The sequence below is a fragment of the Podarcis gaigeae genome, assembly GCF_964106915.1.
Source record: "Podarcis gaigeae genome assembly, chromosome: Z".
Classification (NCBI taxonomy): domain Eukaryota; kingdom Metazoa; phylum Chordata; class Lepidosauria; order Squamata; family Lacertidae; genus Podarcis; species Podarcis gaigeae.
Window position 1 is genome coordinate 31,638,782 of NC_139691.1, and position 13,453 is coordinate 31,652,234.

General features: G+C 42.8%; 1 protein-coding gene and 1 pseudogene across 23 annotated transcripts in view; one reads left to right on the plus strand and one right to left on the minus strand.

Annotated features, from left to right (window-relative positions):
* The window catches only part of LOC310836723 (putative G-protein coupled receptor 34), a 359,394-nt gene that overhangs the window by 17,131 nt on the left and 328,810 nt on the right, over window positions 1-13,453 (minus strand). The window lies entirely within an intron of this gene.
* On the plus strand, window positions 1,846-4,327 carry LOC310836715 (RNA binding protein fox-1 homolog 2 pseudogene; annotated as a pseudogene). The gene has a single exon. The product of its transcript is annotated as an RNA binding protein fox-1 homolog 2 pseudogene (transcript).

The window sequence follows — 13,453 nt, forward strand, 5'->3', positions numbered from 1 at the left end:
GGTAAGGAGGATCTGGTGAAACGAACACTGTGCTGCAATTGAAGTACTTCAGTCCTCAATTAATTAGTCTTTGGATTTAGACCATTTAGCAGTTCCAAAAAGCCAGACCAAAATAGGATGGAAGAAAAAGAAACGGGGACTGTGCACTGCTGGCAGGAAAGCAGGGGACAGGAAAGGCACACCTAGAGGACCCTGGGGGCAGAGAGTGGCCAAGTCTAGGGCTCAACAGTGAAGCTTCCTACTCATGGACCATCTTGCTCAGATTGTTTGCACTCACTTTTCAGCATCTCTCCAGGGTTTCAGACGGGAATCTCTTCCAGCACTACCCGTAGAAGCCTCCTGGAGCTTTCTGAAGACCAGGCCACATTGATTCAACAGGTCAATTTCCCGAAGGGTGGGTCGAGGCGATAATCATCCCAATTTATAAAAAGGGCCCCACATCAGACCCGGTGTGATGGCCTGGGAATCCAATTCAGAGGCTGAACCAGAGGAATCCCAGCCTGCACAGGAGTCCCCGCCTCCAGGGCCGGCTGAACTGGGGCAGGGCCTTGATTCTGAACCGCCCGCACCTGTGCCGGATCCTCAGGAGCAGGCACCAGGTGAATCCACTCTGGCTCTGGAGGTGGTTGAGGACACAGTGCCTACAGGTGTGCCTCTCCCAGCCCTGTCAAGGGAAGGTGAGTCTCCCCCTGGGTCCATTTACCCTCCAGCCTCTCCTGAGCTGCAGAGGCTCAGGGCAGAGAGAACTGGTTTCTCCCAGGAGGAGTGCTCACCTTAAGGCCAGAAGAGGCGGGTCTCCTGGGGGCCAGGACCGCCCCTGGCCTCAGAGAATATAAAGGCCAGTCAGCCCGGTCCCAGGTTGTGGGAGCAACGTCATTGAAGAGCTGTTTTGGCCAGCACCCAGTCCTATTCCTCCAGAGTTCCTGTCCTTGCCGGGCTCCTCGCTTTGGACCCCACTTCACCTGTGGAGGACTGTCTGCCGACCCTCGACCCAGGTCCTGGACCTCACCCTGCAATAGGGACCTCGCCCCCTGGGACCAGCACACCCGGTAAGTTACAGACCTATTAGTCTTTCACCTATACCTAGAAAATTATATGCAAAACACCTCTATATCAAGTTAACCAGTTGGATGTATGCTGAGGCTATCTTGGTGGAGGAGAAAGCTGGATTTAGGCAAGGCAGATCTACCATAGATCACTGTTTTGTCTTAGCACATCTTATTGACAAATACGCCAAGAAAACCTGTGGGGTCTTATATGCAGCCTTCATTGATTTGAAGGCTGCCTTTGATTCAATTTCACGAGTAAGACTCTGGGCCAAATTGAATACATCCAGTATAGATAAAAGATAATTATTTTTGACTAATGGCCTATATAAAGATACTGTTTTGTACATAAGATCCTCCACAAATGGCCAACTCATAGGCCCTGTACCAGCCACCAAGGGGGTTAAGCAAGGCTGCATTTTAGCCCCAGCTTTATTTAACCTATATATCAATGACATGGTGAAAAAGAAGAAGTGTGCATGCACAGGAAAGCTCATACCAAGAACTGACTTAGTTGGTCTTTAAGGTGCTACTGGAAGGAATTTTTTTTTATGGTGAAAAGCCTAACATCTCCGGAGTTCCATGCTCCTAAATTGGTCACAAAACCAATCTCAGTGCTCTTATATGCTGATGAGAGAGCTGCGGAGAGGGTGGGCGGGGGAGAGACAGCCAGAGAGGAAGAGAAAAGAAAGGAAGAAACACGAGAGAAGAAAGGGAGGAAAACCAGGATCAAGGGGAACCGCCCCGCTCCCTCTGGGTCGCCATTCGGCAAATAGGCAAAGGGTCGCCATTCAGCAAATAGGCAAAGGGTTCTGCCACAGCCCCACCTGGCGAAAGGGTCTTTCTTTCCCCTTTCTCCAACACCTCCCTCCCCCCGTTTTGGTTTATGGAGAAAAAGAAAATGGTCACTCAGGGTAACCAGGAGCCGACAGCCACTCCTGACACAATGGTCCAGCCATTCACAGCAATCCTATTTCCACCTCCCCCACAGAATGGGATCCCCACAGAGCATGGCGTACCCCACACTCAGGACTATGCAGGCCAGACCAGCGAGCACAATCTGACAATCTACGGGAGTACACAGGCGCACGGAGAACAGAACACGAACACAGCCACCACACAGAATGGATCTCTTATGCAGACAGAAGGAGGGGCACGGACGGATGACCAGCCGTAACAGACACAAAGCAAGGAGAGTACCGAGAGCAAATCTACTCCAAAGCGGCTGCATGTCTCCAACATTCCCTTCCGCTTTCGGGATCCTGATCTCAGGCAGATGTTTGGGCAATTTGGCAAAATCCTTGATGTAGAGATAATCTTTAATGAATGTGGCTCCAAGGGATTCGGGTTCGTAACTTTCAAGAATAGTGCTGATGCAGACAGGGCCAGGGAGAAATTACACGGCACCGTGGTAGAGGGCCGTAAAATCAAGGTTAATAATGCCACCGCCCATGTGATGACTAATAAGATGGTCACACCATATGCAAACGATTGGAAGCTGAGCCCTGTGGTTGGAGCAGTGTATGGCCCTGAATTATATGCAGTTCCAGGCTTCCCTTACCCAACTGCAGCCACCACAGCAGCCACATTCAGGGGAGCTCATCTGAGGAGCCAAGGGCAGACAGTGTATGGTGCAGTGAGAGCAGTACCTCCAACAGCCATCCCAGCTTACCCAGGTGTGGTTTACCAGGACGGATTTTATGGTGTTGACCTCTATGGCAGATATGCAGCATACAGATATGCACAGCCTGCTACCGCAACGGCAGCCACTGCTGCTGCAGCGACTTACAGCGATGGTTATGGCAGGGTGTACCCAGCAGACCCTTACCATGCCCTTGCCCCTGTCACTAGCTATGGAGTTGGCGCTGTGGCAAGTTTATACCGAGGTGGCTACAGCCGATTCGCCCCTTACTGAAGTGACATGAGCCCCCTGCAAGTGGGACAGCCCCCCCAGTTCATGAGGCCTGGCTATTGCAAAATTTACTAGTAGAGGAACTCTATAGCAAGAAGAGGAGGAAAACAAAAGAAAAAAAAATGAGAAATACTTTTTTATACCTCACTATGTTCTTTGAATATGTATTTTCCCTTTAAATTTCTGCCTTTAATTCTTTTGTTCCAAAGATTGTGCATTTTGGGGGGGGGGTTCGATTTTGTTTTTTAAAAAAACTGGTAAACATAATGCATTTCCATGTGTGTATATGTGTAGCTTATCCTACCAATCATAAAAAGAAATGAATAGTGCTAAGGAGCACCATTAGGAACCAGTATCATGAAACTAAATCAGGAACATGCAGACATTTTATTTTACCTGGGTCTGGTGCCTGAGGCCTGCGATACACAAGGAATAGGCCCCTCTGCCTGCAAAGGGCAGTGCTGATTGGCTGCAGCTGGAACCTGCATGCTGTTTAGAAACGCAAAATGTTCCCTTTTTATCATCACCTGACAAACACGGGCTCAGGACAGTTCTAGAAGTGTCAAGATTTTAGAGTTTTCAAGACAAGACTCCTCAAAACTGCCCAAAGACTTCGTCTGTTAATGGTTTTAGGGGGACAAGACTTGAAATACATTTATGATCGTGCTGCTTCTATACATAAGGCCCCCCCTTTTAGTGATTAACGTCCACTACCAAGGCTGTCCTTAGTTTCTTTCACTTGCTATGGTCTTCCTCTTTTCCTGTCCTTCCCCTCTTTTCTTTTCTGGAGGAGCAGCAGATGTGGGACAACGACTGCAGAACTTGAAGCCATGGTGGAGAGATACATCTCCAATAACAAGGAATCCGATGGCCATGTCGTGCACACCCTGAAGTTATAGAAGAATGATTTTTTTTTGGGGGGGGGGGGGGAGCTTGCACCAGTGCCACTCTGAGCTAATCAGTCACCCAGTTTCCAAGATCCTTCTTCTTTTCACCCTAAGATACTTAGCTTTGCTGCAAGTATGCCACCAAAAAAATGCATGAAGAGAAGAATATGGCCTGGATAATGAACCTAGAAAAGCAGCAGAGGCAGTGGGAACGATATTTTGTGTTGCAAAACTATACTTAAAGTAATCCTTGTGTAGCTTCAGCGTCTGGGGACAAGCAGAAATATATTTCATATGCTGATGATGCGGTCCTCCTATCCCGAACAAAAATAGGCCTAAAAAGGTTGATAGGAGAATTCTCAGCATACTGCAGGAGAGAAGAGCTGGTGGTAAACTATAATCTATGCCCAGGGGCCTTGTTCTTTAGCTATGCGATCAAATTCTCTACCTCCACTGTGGTTACAGGTGGCCTGTGGTTACAGGTGTGAACCCTCTGGTTGAATGCTTGGCTTGTTAATGTTTGGCTTGTTAAACTGAGCTTCCTTGTCATAATACAATGATTGAAAGTATCAGATCCACTCTTGGAGTTCAACAGTACAAATGAGTCCGTTACACTTCTGGTCCAGTAGGCCAGATATGGTACACCAAAAGCTACACTTGATCTTAGCCAAAAGGCCGAGAAGCGATGCTGATGACCTAGTACTTGTATCTAGAACCCAGGTGGGCCTGAGACAGCTGCTTGCAAAATTAAGTTCATATTGCACGAGGAATGCTTTATCTATAAACTACGATAAGACGCAGCTCATTGTATTTGGGAAGCGTTCTAAAAAGCATGTTTGGCACCTGGATGAACACATCATAAACCAAGTAAATATGTTTAAATATCTGGGATTGATTTATTCAGAAACGGCATCTTGGAATACACAGCTATCCAATATTAAATTGCAAGCCTTTAAATCAGCAAAAGCTATTCTGAAATTCGCTGCCTGTAAAGGTGGAAATCTGGTCAACCCAGCCTATCTGTGTATAAAGCAAAAACAATGGCCCAGATTTTATATGGTGCAGAGGTTTGGGGTACCTCAAAGGGCTCCTGTCTGGAACCCCCACAGAATTATTTTTTAAGAGTTCTTTTAGGTTTACCCAAAGACGTGCAATCTGCCATGGTCAGGTTGGAAATTCGCATGTTGAACATAGAGAACCAAATAGATAAAAGAATTCTCTGTTACTGGTTTAGAGTTCAACAGTTGGACAACACTAGGCTACCAAAAAAATGCCTGATTGAGCTCTCAAATGGATTACCCCTTAAAAACTGGGTACATCACGCTGCCCAACTGATGGGCAAATATGACCTCTCAGCGACTGAGATTAAAGAACTCCCCTTATATTCACAGAAAAATATTTTTAAACGAACCATAAGGGCAGTGGCAACTAAAAACGATCTAAACTCTATGTGCACATCTACATGCGCCCCATTGTATTTTAAACTTAGAGAGGCCAGTGAACATACATCTTATTTTAATGAATTGACTTTTGTACAACTTTAGAAAGCTTTTACAGAGTTACGATTAAATACAATAAACTCTGCTTATAGAGATGGGAGACACAGAGGCATACCAAAAAACGAATGTGTTTGCATTAGGGGATGTTCTGAAGTAGAGGACCTTATGATTTATACTTGCACTGTCACTTATATAATGATGCAAGAAAAAGATTTTTGGTACCTATAATGACAGGGTCCCCTGGCCAGAACCCCCTTGACGTGATGTTATATCTCCTTGCAGACACAGATAAGTATGTGACCTGGCAGGTAGCACTTTTTGCAACTGCTGCTAGGAAAATTAGAGCAAATTATATAGCCAAGGTAGCCATTAACTGTAAAGGAGATGAATTTATTTGATCCTATCTATCTACCTCAGGCTATGCTCTATCTTTATCACCAAACTCTGAGTATAAATTGCACACTGTATTAATTGACATTGTTTTTAACATTAGTGACCATGTGATGATTTTAGCTTATGAATTTTATTGTTTAATGTTTTTATTTGTACATTGGGGTACTTTTATAGCTTTGTTTAGAGTACGTAATGTTTTAATAATATAAATGTTTTAAGTCTTTTTTTACCAATTCAGCATATTTTCTTTTAATTGTCAAACAATTCTGTGTACATTGTGGCAGCCTTTGGCTATGTGCAATAAAACTGACTGAGACTTGAAGGTACACCAAAAGCAAGTTGGGTCTTTCTCGTGCGAAGCCGTGACCAGGCTTTGCCATGCGATTCGCTTGGCTTCTTGTTTTTGTTTTCTTTAATAGTTGTTTGTAGTTATGTCTTATGGAGATATATGCAGTAAATAAAGGAAGTGCCCCAGTATTCCTATATTTGTGATAAATAGTTCTCATATGCTTCCTTGTTTGTCTGCACTCTGCATTGCTAGATCCCTTGCCCCCTTTGTGGCTGTATTCTGTATCGCAGATGATAATTGTGTTTTCAGCTTTTCTATAAGTATCTTAAAAAGTTCTAGGACCACAGCTGTGGAGTTAGTCGAAACAATAGCAGAATGTATATTCTTTAGCTCCACTGATTGAAGGAGGAGGATTCAGCACAGGGCACCATTTAATTCTTTTGGGAGCCGGTATACCCAAATTCACCGTGGGAGTATATTGTGGGTTGGCAATTGGTTTTTCAAAAGGCTTTCAAACACTAAAGTTAGAGGGAGATGGTCACTCTCAGTTTTATGGCCCACTTGGAACTTCATGACAAAGCCATACGCGAATCTTGAAATTAGAATATAATCTATAACGCTTCCGCCTGCCTTAGAAAAATGTCGTTTAATATCAACAGTTCCCTCCGTTTTGCGACCAGGGCTAAGCAGAGCCCTAAAAAGTTGCATATGCAATCATTAGAGAGGCGTGTAATGCCTATATCTGTCTGGCTATCATGGTCCAGGAACTGCTTGTACTGAGTGTATAGACAGTTATCATATGTTCCCATTCAGGCATTGAAGTCTCCACCGATGAGTCTCTCTTCCATGCCTGGAGAGATTCCCAGCAGTGTCCACCTTCTTTTCAACCCCTGAAACCGGTCACCGTAGTCCCGATGCCCTTCAGGAACTCAATAGTGGCCAGTTGGCACCACTTCTCCATTTCTATGTGTCTCACACTGAGACCGGCGATATCCTCCGAGAGCTTGATGATATTTATATCCTTCTTCTTCTTCATCTCCTCCTCCAGATCCTGCAGCTCGGTCAGCCAAAAGCGCTGCAGCTCCTCCAGGAAGTTGCGCATCTGCTCAAAAGCGCCCATGATCTTGTTCTTCTCCTCCTCTAGCTCTGCCGGATATGCCTGGCTCTTTCTTCTTCAGCCAGTTTCAATTCCATAATCACTCGTGTCTCTTGCACCAGAAACTGGACTATTTGCTTCAACCACTGTGAAGCCTGGTCCAGATTAATGAGTTCGTGTTTGCTGTGCTTTTTTGACCTCTTGCAGACAATGCAGATGGGGGCCGCGCAAGCCGTGCAGAAAAGGTGCAAGGGTTCCCCATGTCCCTCGCAACCGGCTCTCCCCACCTGATGGGTTAACTTCTTCTTTCCCCTCAATTTTTTAAAATTAATTTTCATCATTTATCACAAATGTAACATATAACACACAGACACAAAATATACATTACAATACTAAAGAAAAAACACACAAAAATAATAGACTTATTACTTCTAAAACCCAATTTAACTTTCATTGTTAACTGACTTCCTCAAATCCCCCCTAACTGAATTTCGTTGAGTCACTTTGTAACAGCTCTCCAAAATCATATTTCTCATAAAATCAACTCCTTCAATTTACTATTCTCTTTTCTTAATAATCTAGCCCATGATCTTTGACAATTCATTCTTATTCTAGTCCTAGGCCTGTTTGGTACTTTCCAGTAACTTCTAAAATCTTATATTACAATATTTGGTTAAATATTCTTTGAATTTCTTCCAATTTTCCTGATGCTCCTCTTTCTTCTGGTCATGGATTCTTCCAGTCGGGTCTGCCAGCTCCAAACAGTCCAACATATTCATCTGCCATTCTTCTGTTGGTATTTCTTGAGATTTCCAATTGTTAGCTAATAGCAATCTTGTCGCTGTAGTGGCATACAAAAACAATCTAACATCTTTTTTTGGGCAATTCCAATCCTGTAATTCCAAGTAGAAAGGCTTCTGGTTTCTTAACAAATGTATTTTTCAACATTTTTTTTTCAATTCATTATAAATCTTTTCCCAGAAGTCCTTCACCTTAGGACACGTCCACCCCAAATGGTAAAAAGTGCCTTCATTTTTATTTTATTTTTGCATTTCCAACATAAATTATCATTTGTGTGATAAATCTTTGCTAATTTTACCAGGGTTAAGTACCATCTATACATCATTTTCATGATATTTTCTTTTAATACGGTACAAGCAGTAAACTTAACCCCTTTCTTCCACAACCTTTCCCAATCTTCAAACAATATATTGTGTCCAAAATCTCTTGCCCAATCTATCATCACTGATTTAACTTGTTCATCCTTTGTATGCCACTCCAACAACAACTTATACATTTTGAATAGGTTTTTAACATTTGTATCTGACAATTCTGTTTGCAGTTTGGATTTTTCCATTGCAGAACCATTTTTCTTATCAAGCTTATACAATTCATTGATCTGATAATATTGTAGCCAACCATCTAATTTGTCTTTAATTTGGTCAAATGGTCTTAATTTAAATCCTTCATTATCTTCCAACAATAAGTCCTCATATTTCAACCATTTAGACTCCATATTTAACTTTTTCTGCTTCCATTGGTGAAAGCCACCTGGGTGTTTTCCTTTCTAGGAGATCTTTATATCTTATCCAAACATTATATAAAGATTTTCTAATTACATGATTTTTAAAACCTTTATGAGCCTTTATCTTGTCACACCATAAGTATGCATGCCCACCAAATACATTATCAAATCCCTCCAGGTCTAATACATCAACATTATCTAATTGAATCCATTCCTTAATCCAGCAGAGAGCTGCAGCTTCAAAATATATCTTCAAGTCTGACAGGGAAAATCCCCCTCTTTCTCTTGAGTCTGTTAGTATTTTATATTTAATTCTGGGTTTTTTCCCTTGCCAGATAAATTTAGACACTGCTTTCTGCCACTCTTTAAAACATTTTACGTTATGAATAATTGGAATAGCTTGGAATAAAAACAACATCTTTGGCAATACATTCATCTTAACCACCAATATTCGGCCCATCAATGATAATTTTAAATTTGACCAAACCTCAAGATCTCTCTTAATTTCATTCCATAATTTTTCATAATTATCCTTATATAAGTTTTTCACTGATATGTTCACACCCAAATATTTCACTTTTTTCACAAAAACAAGGCCTGTCTTTTCCTGAAGGACATTTTCCCTCCTCGTTATCTAGATTTCCCCCCAAAACTTTGGTTTTGCTCTTATCTAACTTAAATCCTGCTACATGCCCGAACTCCTGAATCAACTCCAGTGCTCTCACTGCACTGCAGTCTGGATCTTGTAAAGTTAACACCAGATCGTCAGCAAAGGCTTTTAACTTATATTGTTTGGATTCTACTATTATACCTTTAACCTCTTCCTCTTTCCTTAGCATGTTTAGCAAAACTTCCAGAACCGAAATAAAAAGCAGAGGGGAAAGTGGGCACCCTTGCCTGGTTCCTTTTTCAATTCTAATTTCTTCTGAAACCACATTATTTACTAGTTTTTGCTTTTTGTCCAAAGTAGATCGCATTAATACCATTTAAAAAATCTTGTCCAACCCCAATACTTTCTAAATTCTTTTTCATAAAATTCCAAGATACATTATCAAAGGCCTTCTCTGCATCAATAAACATTAATATCGCTTTACAATTTTTTTTTTAACCTCCAACTTTCCCAACACATCAATTATATTTCTAATATTATCCTTCATATGTCTTCCAGGCAGAAATCCTGCCTGATCCTTGTGAATATAATCTATTAGTACCTTCTTCAACCTATTGGCCAAAATATTAGCAACAATTTGGAATCCACATTGAGTAATGAGATCGGTCTATAATTTTTTTACATTGGATCTATCTTGATCTGGTTTTGGTATCAGAGTTATAAAAGCTTATTTCTAGGTTTCAGGTGCTTTGTCCCTTCTTAATATCTTGTTGCATACATCAACCAATGGCTGAATAAGACACTCTTTCATAGTCTTATAGTACTTTGCAGACAAACCATCTGGTCCTGGGGTTTTGCCAAGCTGCATCTGGTTAATCGCCTTGTCTGCCTCTTGTAATGTGATCAGTCCATTAAGTGGGATTTTTTTTTTCCGGGAATTTTTTGTAGTCCATTTACTTTAATAAAGTGCTCAGTTTTGACCTTATCATCTTTTCCGTTTTTATACAGCTGTTTATAATATTTCTGAAAGCATCTTCTTATCTCTGCAGGGTTCTCCACAGATTTTCCCTCTGATACAATATTAGTGATGGTACTTTGTTTCTACCTCTTTTTTAACTGCCAAGCAAGCAGTTTTCCACATTTATTTGGAGATTCAAAATTTCTCTTTCATCATTTTTATTTTCCATTCTATTTCCTGATTTATAATTTGAGAATATTGGATCTGTAGTGCTTTAATTTCCCTTTGGATCTGTTGATTCTTCAGATTAGATCTTAAGTTCTTCTCTTTGTCTTTTAGTTGAGACAGAATATTGTCTTTCTTCTCATTCTGTATTTTTTTCTTAATCAAAATTTTGTTGTATGAGGATGCTTTACTTGCATCCCAAACGACTCTTGTTCCCACCTCTGAATTCATATTTGTCTCAAAATAATCCTTTAGAGTCTTTGAGCTGTATTTACCAGTCCAGCACAGTGGGAGGCAGGGGGATAACCTTGTCTAGGGAGCTCTCATTCTGAACTCTCTTGCTCACTTCTTTTTGGGGGAAATTTTGCTTTGCTTTGCCTCCTTCGTGGCTCCGTAGAGCTATGAGGCAAGGTTAGTGTGATTCCCAAGTCCTTACAGTTCTTCCTGGTAAGGACCATAATAGATATAGGGCATGGAGTAATTGAGTATCAGCAGTTCTCTGATGACGCGGGTGGTGCTGTGGGTAAAACCTCAGCGCCTAGCACTTGCCGATCACATGGTCGGCAGTTCGAATCCCCGTGGCGGGGTGAGCTCCCATCATTCAGTCCCAGCTCCTGCCCACCTAGCAGTTCGAAAGCACCCTTAAGTGCAAGTAGATAAATAGGTACCGCTTTATAGCGGGAAGGTAAACAGCGTTCCGTGTGCTGCTCTGGTGCCGGTTCGTCAGAGCAGCTTCGTCACGCTGGCCACGTGACCCGGAAGTGTCTGTGGACAGCGCTGGCTCCCGGCCTCTAGAGTGAGATGAGCGCACAACCCTAGAGTCTGTCAAGGCTGGCCCATACAGGCAGGGGTACCTTTACCTAGTTCTCTGATGACCCTCTGCTCCGGGGGAGTTTAACCTTGCCTTGGCTAATGCCAGAGTCCGGGTGCTAACACTGAAAGATACTCACTAGCGAAGGCAGGAATTTACGGTAGTTGCCACTGAAGTTTACTGATATCTCTGACATAAGATAATAGCTAATGCCAGATAAAATTTATTGAGCCAAACTTGCTTTCAGTTCCTCAGGTAAATCAGCTGGTTCTAGTTTCTAATTGCGACAGAGGACTCGGCGTCTTTGCATAGAGAGTGTTTTAGTCTCGTTTGCTAATAAGCCCCTTTGCAATATTTATTACTGGAAGCAGGTTGTTGAGCCTCTCTCAAAATGAAGTTGTGAGCCTTCAAAAGTGCCTCTCATTCGGGGGGGGGGGGGCTGGAAGAGAGTTCAGCTTTTCATTTCCTGCAACTTCCTGCAGCCTCACGATAGAGGTTATTAGTCCAATAAAATAGCAGGGTAGAACATAAATCGCAGCTTTGAGAAGAGCTCTAATAAAGCATTGAAAGGTAGAATGGGGAGGCAGATAAACTGGTGCCAAGAAATAGATTAGGAGCTTAAATCTTGCCTTCAATTAGGGAGTAGCCAGAGTCACCTTGTCTCCTCCATCTTGACTGGAACTGGAAGTCTGGCATTCAGAAGCCTACCCCCCCCCCGTCAAAAAAAATCGGCAATTAAGGCCACATGGGCAGATTTAGAGGTCTTCCCAGAGCATCTCGAATCTACCTACCCTACTGCTCCAATTATTACACTGGGTAACAATTTTTTACTTTTTGAATGTTGTCTACATTTCTACAACTGATTTAGGGTATTTTTGCACTGCTGAATCAGGAAATGGCATCCGTTTCTCTCCATCAGGTCAGGTTTACTGTAAACTGAATGGTGGGCATTGATAAAGGTAAGTGCACGTAAATTGCATGTTGCTTCACCATTTTTCAAACTTCAGGGCTTGAACTTCCATTTCTTGGAACTCCTGGAATGCTCAGCAGCAGGGAGGTCTCTCTTCAGAGTCAACAGTAGTCAGCCATCATGACTGCGTCCCAGCGACCCTGATACCTGGTCTCCATCTCTTTCATGTCCTGATGGAATCTCTCCCCCTGCTCATCCCTCATTGAACCCAGTTTCTCAGGAAATAGGTAGTGCTTCTTGACGCTCATGTTGCAGCCCAGGTTTCTGAAAGCAGTCAGCATGTTGTTGACAAGTTCTGCGTCATTTCTGACCTTATTGTTGCCAAGAAAGTTCTTCACTACCAGAACAAATGCCTTCCATGCTTCCAGTTCCACTTCGTTCATTGAGTTTCCGAACTCGGGATCTCTGATCAGCTGACGGATCTGAGGACCGTCAAAGATGCCAGCTTTCAACTTCTTCATGGTCAATCCTGGAAAAGCCTGGCACAAGTAAGTGAAGCAGTCACCATCCTTGTCCAGAGCCTTGGTGAACTGCTTGATTAAGCCAAGCTTGATGTGCAGAGCTGGGAAGAGTATTCTGTCTCTGTCCACCAGAGGGTCGTTGATGACATTCCTTTTTTTGCAAGGCACCAATTCCTTCTGAACAGGCCAGTCCTTCTTCGTGTAATGCTGAGCACGGTCCCTACTATCCCACATGCACAGAAAACATGGGTACTTGGTGAAGCCAGACTGTTGTCCCAACAAAAAGTTCACCATCTTCAGGTCAACACATAGTTCATAGTTCTCCTTCAGTGTACTCGAGTGAGCCAGGGGTATAGAGGCAAACTGGTTGCCGTTGTGTAGCAGAACACATTTCAGTGATCACTTGCTGCTGTCAATGAACAGTCTTCAATCTTTGGGTTCGTACTGTGGCACTCCAAGCTTGAGCAGAAGCTGTGCAATATCTGCACAGTACATCAAGTCCTTCTCTTCCGAGAAAAAACGGAGGTACTCTTGATGCCTGTTGCAGAAGAAGCTGATGCGAGCACTGTCAGAGAGGAGGTTTTCCCCCTTCAATCTGGATGCCAACAGTTTGGCAGAGTCCTTTGACAAGCTGAGGTCGCGAACTAGATCATTCAACTCCTTTTGGAAAAATGGATGTGGAGCATCATCTTCAAGAACCACTTCTTCTTCATGTCCTTCAACACTGGAGGCATCTTCATCACTAATGTCCAGAAGTTCTCCGAAGATAGG